Source organism: Salmo salar, chromosome 14 (genome assembly GCF_965601325.2).
Source record: "Salmo salar chromosome 14, fSalSal1, whole genome shotgun sequence".
In the NCBI taxonomy this organism is placed as follows: domain Eukaryota; kingdom Metazoa; phylum Chordata; class Actinopteri; order Salmoniformes; family Salmonidae; genus Salmo; species Salmo salar.
In genome coordinates this window covers 72850001-72864188 of record NC_138304.1, presented here as the reverse complement: position 1 = coordinate 72864188, position 14188 = coordinate 72850001, and the positions used below count along the sequence as shown (strand labels likewise).

General features: G+C 42.4%; 1 protein-coding gene across 3 annotated transcripts in view; it reads left to right on the top strand.

Moving 5' to 3' along the window:
* Positions 1 to 1152: 1152 nt before the first annotated feature.
* Positions 1153 to 14188, top strand: part of LOC106569930 (zinc fingers and homeoboxes protein 2) — a 32643-nt gene continuing 19607 nt past the window's right edge. Inside the window, exons 1-2 of one of the 3 annotated variants that reach the window (XM_082961171.1) lie at positions 1153 to 1298; positions 11755 to 11890. The gene's annotated coding sequence lies outside the window, so the exon portion shown is untranslated. Of the gene's footprint in view, positions 1303 to 11754; positions 11891 to 14188 lie in introns of all 3 variants that reach the window. The other 2 variants (XM_014141688.3, XM_082961172.1) reach the window with 2 other exon arrangements.

The following is a 14188-nucleotide window of genomic DNA, read 5'->3' as shown; positions in this document are numbered from 1 at the left end:
ATAACAGAAAGAGTTAGAGGCCAACTCACTGTACTTCATCAAAAGTGTAGTCATCCACCTCTCTCTGCTTATTTAATGTCACCCCTGGTCCTAAGGTCACTGAATCCAGAGGAGTAACCTAAGACTGACTGTAGGTGTGCAGCAGGTGTAAGTGTTCTAAGGGGTGTAGCATGTTTGTCACGTTGCTATTGTAGTATCAATGCCTAATCATCAGTGACAAGCAGCTACATACTCCTCTTCAATGTGTTCATATAAAAATAAGCCTTTTAAGTGTTTAAATATTATGGTATGGTGGTATCCCTAGACTTGGCTGCGTGTATTGTCTACATGTATATAAACATATTGGTTGCTGTTCTCCATATGGACAGAAGATGTCGCTGTCAGTCATGTTTGTACTAGAGCTGGACAGTGGCTTCATTGACGTTGTATTATTATGTTGAATTTGGTCATGTACATTAAGTTCCTGTTCACAGACAATAGAAATTGTCAAAGTAGATATTTGAAACGTTGAGATACATAGGCTGATGCCTTTCTCCCATCAAAGTCAATTGCATTGATAACCATGCATGACAATCAATTTTCCATTGGAGGTCTATACATTTAATATAACATATCTATAATGTGATTGATGCCCAATAATATTTTTAATGCTAGGTTTATAATATTAATATTATGTCTAAATAGTGTAGTTTTCCTTCTATTTATTTGTTATATCTTATTTCAATTCATGGTAGTCTACATTATGAATTAACAGGGTTTTGGCACAGTCTATACCCATAGAATCCAATGAATAAAACATGATTTATGAAGATTTATTGGATAAAACCAATCACTGGAGGAAATGTGAAAATGACTTGAATTCAGATTGTGTATTTCAGCGTGTTATTTCTTATGTATGTTATGGTATACACACTAAGTTTTTTGATATGTAGTATAGACAATGTTTGAAGATGCATGCGAATATAATCTGCTCACCAGAGTAATTCACCCATTTTGTCAATTTATCTTGTCTTCAATTGGCAAATGTATATTGCCATATATAACTTTTAAGTACATTTTCATGGCACTTGAATTAAACATATCTTTGGCGTCGTATGCAAATATATGCTGACGTAAAAGATCATGTGGTTTTTGTCGTAGATCTATGAACCACAACCTTTTTTTTTTTTCTTCCTACTGTTGTCTTTAGGTTATGCCAGAATCTTTAGAATTACCAGCGCTATATGCGCGTCACCACAGACTACTTAACATTGGGAATTTTACTGCTAGTTTATCGTCCCAGCACCGAAAGGCTCTAGGCAGGTAAGAATACTATATACCTTTTCAAGAATGGTGTAGAATATTGGACAAAACAAATTTCAAAGATTAAGTTATAACCGGTTTGGTAGCAAGCGAGACAAGCCGCTTGGCTTGCCCAGCTCGTGTGGCTTTGCTAGCGACGTCCCTTCCATCACTACTCGCGCGTTGTTGTCACACATGATTTAGAATCAACTTGCCATTAAATCATGCCAAGAAAACCTTAACGCCTAGTTTACTCTAACTACATATTAACTTGACGTTTAGGTAAATATACTTTTTTTTTGTAAAAAAATAGTTAGGCGTTTAACTTTTGTGGCCATTTGAAGTGGGCACCTGAATGTATCGTTGTAAGACATTTAGCTTGCCGTGTCACCTAGCTGGCTAGCTAGTTTGCTAGCTCACGACCCAGCTCACTTCTGAAGTTTGAAAACGGGCTAAAGACTCGTGCTTTAAAACTGTTTCCGAACTGGTTAGTTATAAATTGTCTGTTTACATAGTTAGCTAGTTAAATAGTCCCATAATTATTTGAAGAGTTGGCCTACGTTTGTCGAGCTTGTTGACTAGGTGTGAGTTTATACTAGCTACTGGTAACAAGCTATAGGACAGTAATGGGAACCATCCTACATATTAGACTGCCCAGCCATTGCTTTTCTCTTATCACCGGCGAAACGTACCTCGCTAGCTATGTGAATATTTTGTCTTCTTTTGTCACGAAGTGCATTCGTTTTGTCTCACAAGTTAGTTTAATTTAACAAAAGTCCTGTGTATGAAGAGGCACAATTAGGTAGCTAATTTAGTTATTGTAAATGTTAATTGCTGCTATATAGCTTTGTTTTTTTGTTGCGTAGCTGGTTGACGCTAGCATGTTAGCAGCCTGGCTATAGCAGTTAGCCAGCCAGGCAGATAGGTTAAATGAGGTGACGCCTTCCGCTGTATGGATTGGTGCTGGCATAGGCAGCGCGCGCGGCTATGTTGCCCAGTGACAGCAGTGTGGTAAGTTCCACCAGCAGTGGCGGACTGGGACAAGAATTCGGCCTTGGCATTTTATCCACACCAGCCTACATCACTGCCAGCTCACCCCACCCCCCTGGCGGGCCACCAGCCATGCAAACACACCACATACACCCTGACCCTACACACCCAACTTAGACACAGGCAGAAGTGCTGACACACAACATTGGCAGTTTACGGTACAGCGTTTTTCAACCGTTTTTGTAGAAGTGACTGGGGAGACACTGTCCTCTTTATTTTTTTTAAGAGGCTCATGTTTAAAATAAGTACAATATGTAAAAAAAACAAAAAAAAACTGGAGCATGCACTTCACAGATGGAGCTCAACCAGTGCGCAAACACCTGCCTGTTTTCCCTCCTATGAGAAAGTTTCCTTTTGGCCTTCGATTGGCTCTGTGGATTTTGTTAATTTTATGAATTACTTAATTTTATTTAGTCTCTTAAATATAGATATTTTAAATGTAACATATTGCATGTCAAACAAGCTAATTTAATTGAATCTTGGAAAATACCCGCCCTCTTGCCTCAAGCGCACACTCTCCTGACTTCTGCATGCTAGTGCCTTGTGCTGGCTATGGGCGCCGGTCAGTGAGTTTGAATACTGGTAGGCTACGTTTGAGTTGGACCTGTAATGTTTGTGAAACTGTTATAGAATGAGAAGGGGGAAATTGAAGTGTTTTTAGTAAGAGGCAGATGTCAGTAGCAGAACAAACTCAAATCAAGTGAAAAACTAGCAGATTTACATCATTATTAATTTGCTATCATCAGCTGATAGCCCCTTTTTTTCTTGATGTCACTCATCTCTAGTTAGTAGCCTACTAGAAGTCACTGGCACTAGCTTCCTTATAATAAGTGATGAGTGTGTTGCAGAAAATAAATAAGCCAATGTTAAAAAAGAGGGGTGCCTTTTTTCTTTTTGCACCTAGGTCTGTGCACGGCCCTACGCTAGAGATACAACTCAACACTATAACTGTGCCTCTGCTCTAGCCATTTTGTTTAACTCCCTGTTGTGCTGTCTGTCTCAGCATCTTCTCTGTGTCACGCTGTGCTTCTTGTTCTCTGTCTGCCTGTCTGCTTAAGCCTTAAGTTATAAAAGCCAAGCCTACGACTTAGGCTATATTGCAAATTAGTGCCTGTCATATGTTCCTCTGAATCAACACCTATTACTATTAGAGAGTTCCAGACTAACATTTTCCCCTGGAGTCACTGGTGCCACTAACTTTTACTGTTGGTGGCACCAGTCCATGATTTGGTTGGATCCAAATCATGAGTAATCATCTTATAAAGTCATTCAGGGCTCGACATACAGAGCTGGCCTGGGGAGGTTTTGGGAATTTCCTGGCCGGTCGATCATCCCTGTACACTGAGCAAACATAAACGCAGCAGGCAACAATTTCAACGATTTTACGGAGTTAAAGTTCAAAATCAGTCAATTGAAATAAATTCATTAGGCCCTAATCTATGGATTTCACATGACTGGGAATACGGATATGCATTTGTTGCTCACAGATACTTAAAAAAAAAAAGTAGGGGCGTGGTTCAGAAAACCAGTCAGTATGTGACCACCATTTGCCTCATGCAGCATGACATATTTCCTTTGCATTGAGTTGATCAGGCTGTTGATTGTGGCCTGTGGAATGTTGTCCCACTCTGCTTCAATGGCTGTGCGAAGTTGCTGGGTATTGGTGGGATCTGGAACACGCTATCATACACGTCGATCCAGAGCATCCCAAACATGCTCAATGGGTGGCATGTCTGGTGAGTATGCAGGCCATGGAAGAACTGGGACATTTTCAGCTTCCAGGAATTGTTTTCTGATCCTTCCGACGTGGGCCTGTGCATTATCATGCTAAAACGTGAGGTGATGGCGGCGGATGAATGGCAGGATCTTGTCACGGTATCTGTGCATTCAAATTGCCATCGATAAAATGCAATTGTGTTTCTTTATCCGTAGCTTATGCCTGCCTATACCATAACCCCACCATGGGGGCACTCTGTTCACAACATTGACATCGCCCATACAACGCCATACACGCTGTCTGCCATCTGCCTGGTACAGTTGAAACCGGGATTCATCCGTGAAGAGCACACTTCTCCAGTGTGCCAGTGGCCATCAAAGGAGAGAATTTGCCCATTATAGTCTGTTACGACGCCGAACTGCAGCCCTGGTGAGGACAACAAGCACGCCGATTTTCCCTGAGACACCTGTCAGACGGTTTCTGATAAAACTGGGTTTGTACAACCAAATAATTTCTGTCAGCTGACCGGGGGGCTGGTCTCAGACGATCCCGCTTGTGAAGAAACCGGATGTGGAGGTCCTAGGCTGGCCTGGTTACACATGGTCTGCGGTTGTGAGACCGATTAGACGTGCTGCCAAATTGTCTAAAACGACGTTGAAGGTGGCTTATGGTAAAGAAATTAACATTAAATTCTCTGGCAACAGCTCTGATGTACATTCTTGCAGTCAGCATGCCAATTGCACGCTCCCGCAACTTGAGACATCAGTGGCATTGTGTTGTGTCCCCAGAACAAGATGCACCTGTGTAATGATCATGCTGTTGAATCAGCTTCGTGATATGCCACACCTGTCAGGTGGATGGATTATCTTGGCGATGGAGGAATATTCACTAACAGGGATGTAAACAAATTTTGTGCACAATACTTGAGAGAAATAAGCTTTTTTTGCATATGGAACATTTTTGGGATCTTTTATTTCAGCTCATGAAACATCAGACCAACACTTATTCACATGTTGAGTTTATATTTTTGTTCTGTATAATAATGACATTTTTAATCTAAGCTATATAATTGATTAATAAACAGATGGATTCCTGAAGCTGTTAGTTCGTTATGTTGATTATTTATTGCACACTGCACACATATATCCTATAAATAATCTGTTGTGCAGAGAGTGTGCAGCTCTCAAACAGCTGGTTGTTATGTGGAACAGCTCACTGAAGACCGGTAGGGGTAGGAAAGATGTTTCAAGTTATCTACCAGTAAATGCAAAGTCAATAATGGGTATACAAACCAGGTATTTCAAAAGTTCATTGTCTTGGTTGAATATATGCGATGCACAATTCAGTCATCATGGATTAGCATACATTGAAAATCAGACCTTTCCTCTAGGCTATTTGGTTCTCGAAAAGTCATTGAAATTATGATGGTATAAATATACTTTCTACTGCTCAAATATAATTATTCTGTGATTTTATGAGAGATGTAGCCGCTTTCATTTGTTTCCTGCCGTTTCAATTGAAGGGTGTTGTTCACCTAATACCTTTTTTGCACTGTTGGTTAGAGCGTGTAAGTAAGCATTTCACTGTAAGTTTACACCTGTTGTATTCGGCACACGTGACAAATAAACGTTGATTTGAAAACTTTGATTTGTGTTGCACTAGTCTGTTGCGGTAAAAAACCATGTGCGGTTATTAGGAGCAAGACAACATTGAATGTTGGCATGAACTTGATTTCCATACAAAGGGAACCTGGTTTTTGGTCGCTTTCTCATTTTAAAACATGATACAGTAACTCTTCAACATCTCAAATGGTGAGACCATCTACCACATGGACACTTCATTATTGTGTTTGTCGGGAGCATGCTGTCTATTTAGTCAGGCAATGGCCATCATTATTCTGACATTTTAGAATGTAAAAATAAGGTGAATGCCATTGGGTAGGGCTATTACATATATATATATTTTTTTAACTGTTAAATCCACTTATTGGATGTGTCCCTAATACTGCCCAATGGGGTGTGTGTGTGTGTGTGTAGATGTTTCTGCCGAGATGCTCTTGAATTGAGCATCTTGGCAGAAACACCCCCCTCCACTACCTTTGCCGCCACTGATAAAGAAAATCCTAGGGGAAACAGGAACATCCACTGGTCTTGATGTACCTTTTTGTCATGACGTTAGTTAATGATGTCAGAGAAATCTAAAAGATTATCCCTGCTAAGAGTCATTTGAGTACATAGGCTAGTCAGAGGGGAGCCGACATGTATCATACTGCCCTTTTCAGAATGACAATGCTCCTTTGACACAAGCACAACATAGAAGCTGATGTCACTCTGTGGAGTTCAATGCCCACAGCTCATTCTATTTTACTGATAAGACTTACTGTATGGTAAGGTTTAGCTGGAAATGGTCAAACATGGTTTCTCGTTTGTGAGTAAACAAAGCTCTAGGGTTGTCAGGCTCAGGCTACTTTTATGCTGTATCTCTAAGGCCCGCTTTGAATTTCCGGTATCACTGTCCCTTCACTCAAAAGTAGGCACAAAACTCTTATAGCCATGGCCAGATATGGTGGCATGGTAAGAGGCTAGTAGTAAGTCTACGTTGTTGTATTTTGGTGTCATGTTTTGTAGCCTTAATTATGTAGGCCCAATAATAGAAATGTAAGGTTTCTTGAAAGGACCCCATTTCCTTAAGCCATTGCAACATACCGTAGGCCTATACTGTTCTGTCACTCACTCCCCTTATTTCAATACAAGGTGTTGAACAAATCCGTTCTGCTGAAAGATATTTATAAAATGGGAACAATGTGGAGACAGTAGTTGGTGATATGCTGATTGCCGACTAGTTTTTAAAGCCTCGGAGTCTCTGTGCCCAAACAAAAAAGTAATGCCTGTCATTTCCAAGTATCGTGTTCCATGCGAGAGATTTTCTCAGTTCATGGAAAAATTATGCAAAATGGTGTTAAAATGTGATATTATGGTGATCAGTTACTTGTTGGTTTTGAGTGATGTAATTATTGTACTATTCTTATCAGTGGTGCTCAGCAATAATCAGAAAAACACAGATGTTTCCATTTTGTCTTCAGACTAGCCCTTACCGAACATTTTGCTGCAAAATCTGGTGCTACTCGATTTTTGGTTCCAGCTCAAGGAATTAATTCATCTGCATCTTATTTGAATTTCCTGCTTGCATAATTCTGGTTAATGTGAGCTCCAGAGTGCTGCTTGGCAAGCATGCAGTTGTGCCAAAAATGTGAAAGTCATGTGGTGCAAATACAAACAATGTCCTCCGACCCCCCCCCCCCCCCACACACAAGCCCAAATTCAGCAGCTTGGTTCTTGCCCTCTTTCCTCCACTGTGCCAGGCTTGCCTAATTTGGATTTTAACATGCATAGGCTACTCCATTTTGTAATATGCAGACCAAGCAAGGTGTAGTATGCCTATCGTGTAAATACTTTTGGTCATGTAGTGTATGTGGACATCTCATTCCAAAATCATGGACATTTAATATGGAGCCCCCCCCCCCCCCCCTTTTGCTGCTGTAACAGCTTCAACTCTTCTGGGAAGGCTTTCCACTGAATGTTGAAACATTGCTGCGGGGACTTGCTTCCATTCAGCCACAAGCTTTAGTGAGGTCGGCACTGATCAAAATCAAATTTATTTATATAGCCCTTCTTACATCAGCTGATATCTCAAAGTGCTGTACAGAAACCCAGCCTAAAATCCCAAACAGCAAGCAATGCACGTGTAGAAGCACGGTGGCTAGGAAAAACTCCCTAGAAAGGCCAAAACCTAGGAAGAAACCTAGAGAGGAACCAGGCTATGAGGGGTGGCCAGTCCTCTTCTGGCTGTGCTGGGTGGAGATTATAACAGCACATGGCCAAGATGTTCAAATGTTCATAAATGACCAGCATGGTCAAATAATAATAATCATAGTAGTTGTCGAGGGTGCAACAAGTCAGTAACACAAGAGTAAGTGTCAGTTGTCTTTTTCATAGCTGATCTTTGAGAGTATCTCTACCACTCCTGCAGGTCTGGGACAGGTAGCACGTCCGGTGAACAGGTCAGGGTTCCATAGCCGCAGGCAGAACAGTTGGAACTGGAGCAGCAGCACGGCCAGGTGAACTGGGGACAGCAAGGCGTCATCAAGCCAGGTAGTCCTGAGGCATGGTCCTAGGGCTCAGGGAGAGGGGGAGAGAGAGAGACTAGCTCCTCGACACAAACTACTGCAGCATAAATACTGGAGGCTGAGACAGGAGGGGTCAGGAGACACTGTGGCCCCATCCGATGAAACCCCTGGACAGGGCCAAAGAGGTAGGATATAACCCCACCCACTTTGCCAAAGCACAGCCCCCACACCACTGGAGGGATATCTCCAACCACCAACTTACCATCCCGAGACGAGGCCTGAGTATAGCCCACAAAGATCTCCGCCACGACACAACCCAAGGGGGCGCCAACCCAGACAGGAAGACCACGTCAGTGACTCAACCCACTCAAGTGACGCACCCCTCCCAGGGACGGCATGGAAGAACACCAGTAAGCCAGTGTTAAAGCATTGTTGGTTAAGGGCTTGTAAGTTAGCATTTCACTGTAAGGTGAAATAAGGTTGGCTTTTTCATAGCCGATCTTTGAGAGTATCTCTACCGCTCCTGCTGTCTCTAGAGAGTTGAAAACAGCAGGTCTGGGACAGGTAGCACGTCCGGTGAACAGGTCAGGGTTGACAGATGTGGCATTCGGCGCATGTGACAAAGACAATTTGATGATGGCCCATTAGGCCTGGCTCACAGTCGGCGTTCCAATTCATCCCAAAGGTGTTCGATGGGGTTGAAGTCAGGGCTCTGTGCAGGCCAGTCAAGTTCTTCCACACCGATCTCGACAAACCATTTCTGTATGGATCTCGCTTTGTGCACGGGGCATTGTCATGCTGAAACAGGAAAGGGCCTTCCCCAAACTCTTGTCACAAAGGTGGAAGCACAGAATTGTCTAGAATATCATTGAATGCTGTAGCGTTAAGATTTCCCTTCACTGGAACTAAGGGGCCTAGCCTGAACCATGAAAACACCATTATTCCTCTTCCACCAAACTTTATAGTTGCCTCTATGCGTTGGGGCAGGTAGCGTTCTCCTGGCATCCGCCAAACCCAGATTAGTCCGGACTGCCAGATGGTGATTCATCACTCCACTGCTCCAGAGTCCAATGGCGGCGAGCTTTACACCACTCCAGCCGGCTTCTCGTCCTTTGAAACCCATTTCATGCAGCCCCAGATGAACAGTTATTGTGCTGTTGTTGCTTCCAGAGGCAGTTTGGAACTCAAATCAAATTGTCTTTGTCACATGTGCCGAATACAACAGGTGTAGCATTTCACTGTAAGGTCTAACTTACAAGCCCTTAACCAACAATGCTTTAAAAATTTCTTAACTTCTTAAGCAAATTTCTTAACTTCTTAAGTAAAATAAATTAAATAAAAGTAACAACAAATTAATTAAACAGCAGCAATAAAATAACAATAGCGAGGCTATATACAGGGGGTACCGGTACAGAGTCAATATGCGGGGGCACCGGTTAGTCAAGGTAATATGTACAAAAGTGACAATGCAACTCCGTAGTGATTGTTGCAACCGAGGACAGACGGTTTTTATGCGCTACACACTTGGCGGCCCCATTCTGTGAGCTTGTGTGGCCTACCACTTCACGACTGAGCCGTTGTTGCTCCTAGACACTTCCACATCACAATAACAGCACTTACAGTTGACCGAGGTAGCTCTAGCAGGGCAGAAATTTGATGAATGGACTTTTTGGAATTAGGCATCCTATGACAGTGCCATGTTGAATGTCACTGAGCTCTTCAGTAAGGCCATTCTACTTTCACTGTTTGTCTATGGAGATTGCATGGCTGTGTGCTCGATTTTATAGACCTGTCAGCAAGGGGTGTGACTGAAATACCTTTGTACATATAATGTACTTCAGGAGACTACGGCTCCCGAGTGGCGCTGCGGTCTAAGGCACTGCCTCTGTGCTCGAAGCGTCACTACAGACACCCTGGTTCAAATCCAGGCTGTATCACAACCGGCCGTGATTGGGAGTCCATAGGGCGGCGCACAATTGGCCCAGCGTCGTCCGGGTTTGGCCGGTGTAGGCCGTCATTTAAAAAAAGAATTTGTTCTTAAATGACTTGCCTAGTTAAATAAAAATAAATTGTAGAATATAGAATAGACAACTTCTGCATGCTGCATTAGATTAATATTTAATGCTCCAGGTAATGCATTCAGTTGTCACTGAATCAAGTGTCTGTTTCTTTCCAGAGAGCTGCATGTGGGAGCTACTGTAGCCATGGAGTCTGTAGTGTAGAGCCATCTACTGCAGGTTCACAAACATCATTCATGGCATAGTTAGCCCTGTTTACAGAAAAATAATCAGCTAGTCTACTCACCCCCTTTGAATACCATAGTCCATTAATTGCCAGAACAAAAAAAATGCATATCGCGCAATGTGCTGATTTTTAAGATATGCAAAACATATGAAAATGTATTTCAGTGCATCTGCATGACCATCTACATGACCTACTTGTTTATCAATACATTGAATGGGAGTAGTTGGTAGTTTCTATGTGGCAACCACTTGCTACGGTTCTCATGTGGATGCTATGCTTTTGGTGACTAAGCAGCATTTTCAGGTGGACGGATGATGTTACTCCTGTGGGTTTAAGCTCCCTTGAAAGCCACGTTGTTGTACTCTGTCGTCTGTAGCGATGATCTCATCCTGAGGGGGAGCTTCTCAGTGGCTGTCTGGTTGTACTGTACAGTCTGCAACCCCTTTCGTCATAAGTGCTGTATGCGGGGTGGATCATAGGCCGGGACAAAACCGGTATCGCGATATCGTTAGTATCGTGGCAAGGCAACAAAACACGAAGCAGATTTAACTTTTAGGAGAACTAATGTTGGAAACAAATCATTATGTTGTCGTCCAGAGTCAGTTGTTTATTTTCCAAGCTATAGCACACAAAGTATTTAACATTCAGCAGGTATTTAAAGGACCGAATATTGGTCTGCTTCATGTTTTAATTTTTGCCAGGGAAAAAACATTCAGATACTGGTATCATCCTGGCCCTAGGTGGATGACTCCATTTTGTTAAGACGTTATGTTTTTGTTTGTCATAGATATCCTGTAACATACAGTATGTTTGGTATATTTTCTAGAACATAGGCCTACATGTACTGTGTATTGTAATCGCTATCTTCGAACAAGCAGCAAAAACAAGATGGTTCCCTCCTTGTAGGATAATGTGGCTTGCTGCCTAGCACCATTTTACACACATTCCATCATCATCCCTTTAGGCTGATTGTTTGTTATAAAATGGAACTTTCTGGTCCTGGTTTTATCCCACTCTTGCATACTCTTTAAAGTATCCTAACTGTATCGACAATGAGTTTAATTCGTAACAGCGTTCATTGACAAGTCGTAATGTGATTAATTCTAATAAGTGAAGCACAATGAAACGATACATCCCAGGTGGTGTTTGTCATTCAAATAACCTTCCGAAGCTGTCTGTCTCTTTCTTTTGGAACATGTTTCCAAGGTAACAACCTTCTATTTTTCGGCAAACACAAAGCGGTGCAGTTTTCCGGGCCTTTGTGGGGCTCTGCCTCCGAGCTGCCCCCCCCCCCCGCCGACCATTCTCCGCTGCTGACATTCTTTTCTCGTCTCAGATTCCAGAAGAGGCTACCCAGAGTGCCGCTGGACCGGAGACCAAAGGAGAGCTGGAGAGGGAAGAGAGTGGAGGTGGAACTGGAGCCAGATAGGACACCTCCACCCAGGGAAGCCCCACCCTACTGCGGAAGTGCAGTGAGTACCTTTTCACCACGGGGCAACACTCAGGTGGGGTGGGATGCACAGGGGGGAAACTGGTACCAGTCTTGTACAATTGTATTGGCTATGCTTGCTTAAATAGGCCCTCTTTAGACTTAGCAATTACAATCGGCTCTGCCTTTCATTGACATAAAATGTGCACTTTTTCAATTTTATGTGACTCGTTTCAGGAAACTAGGTGTATGTCATGCATCACTACTTCCTAGGAGAGGCATTTAAATGTACTTTTTTTAATCAAAATGCAGAAATGCCTTCTGGAACATGTGAACTTTCATGTGCCTTAACAATTTGTATGCCATCTGTAAATATGAATAAAATTGTTAAATTATGAGCCTAGTTGGTTTAGCCACGGATTGGTCTGCCATGTAGCACGCTTCTGTCTATAACATGAGCTGGTCAGCATGTGTAGGTGGTCCTTTCTAACACAGCTTTTTTGAAAAATATCACGTAGTGGAACTGCAAAGGTGTTGCGCTCCACTTTCTGGAAGACTGAGTTTTGAAATCAGTGGAATGCCCGGTGGAATTAGAGTATGATAGCGAAGGAGATGGAGAAAATTCTGCCATTTTGATTGCAAAAATGCAGAAGGAGCCGAAAAGAGAATACGCCAAAGGCTGTTGTATAAAACACCTGTCTCCGGATTACATCTTCAAACTCAGGGCAACCATGGCACTCGTGACAGAGGGAGAAGCGTCCATCCATGTACAGTACCAGTCAAAAGTTTGGACACTTACTCATTTTTCTTTATTTTTACTATTTTCTACATTGTAGTATAATGGTAAAGACATAAACTATGAAATGACACACGGAATCCATGTAGTAACCAAAAAAGTGTTAAAGAAATGAACATGTATATATTTTGGAATTTCTTAAAGTAGCCACCCTTTGCCTTTGACAGCTATGCACACTCTTGGCATTCTCTCAACCAGCTTCATGATGTAGTCACCTGGAATGCATTTCAATTAACAGGTGTGCCAATCAGTTGTATTGTGACAAGGTATGGGTGGTATACAGAAGATAGCCCTATTTGGTGAAGACCATGTCCATATTATGGCAAGAACAGCTGAAATAAGCAAAGAGAAACGACAGTCCATTACTTTAAGACATGAAGGTCAGTCAATGTGGAAAATTTCAATAACTTTGAAAGTTTCTTCAAGTGCAGTGGCAAAAACCAAGTGCTATTATGAAACTGGCTGTCATGAGGACCGCCACAGGAAAGGAAGACCCAGAGTTACCTCTGCTGCAGAGGATAAGTTCAGTAGAGTTTACTGCACCTCAAATTGCAGCCTAAATAAATGCTTCAGAGTTCAAGTCAGACACATCTCAACATCAACTGTTCAGAGGAGACTGCGTGAATCAGGATTTCATGGTCGAATTGCTGCAAATAAACCACTAAAGGACACTAATAAGAAGAACTTGCTTGGGCCAAGAAACAGGAGCAATGAACATTATACCGGTGGAAAGATTTTTGGTTCCAACCGCCGTGTCTTTGTGAGACGCAGGTGAACGGATGATCTCTGCATGTGTGGTTCCCACTGTGAAGCATGGAGGAGGTGGTGAGATGGTGGGGGTACTTTGCTGTTGACACTCAGTGATTTATTCAGATTTCAAGACACACTTGACAAGCATGGCTACCACAGCATTCTACAGCGATAGCCCAAACCAGATGGGATGGTGTAAATGGGATTATCATTTTGTTTTTCAACAGGACAATGACCCAACACACCTCCAGGCTGTGTAAGGGCTATTTGACCAAGAAGGAGAGTGATGGAGTGCTGCATCAGATGACCTGGCCTCCACTGTCACCCGACCTCAATCCAATTGTGATGGTTTGGGATGAGTTGGACCGCAGAGGGAAGGAAAAGCAGCCAACAAGTGCTCACCATATGTGGGAACTCCTTCAAGACTGTTGGAAAAGCATTCCAGGTGAAGCTGGTTGAGAGAATGCCAAGGGTGTGCAAAGCTGTTATCAAGGCAAAGGGTGGCTACTTTGAAGAACCTAAAATATATTTTAGATGTAACTTTTTTTGGTTACTACATGATTCCATATGTGTTATTTTATAGTTTTGATGTCTTCACTGTTATTCTAACATGTAAAAAATAAACACTTGAATGAGTAGGTGTCCAAACTTTTTTGACTGGTACTGTATAAGGGTAAAATAACTAAAACGTGATGGTCGCTAACGTTAGCTGGCTGGCTCGCTAGCTAACCTTACAAATAATATTGCTACACAGATCATACACGCATCTCAGATCATTACGCTACTAGTTGTAGC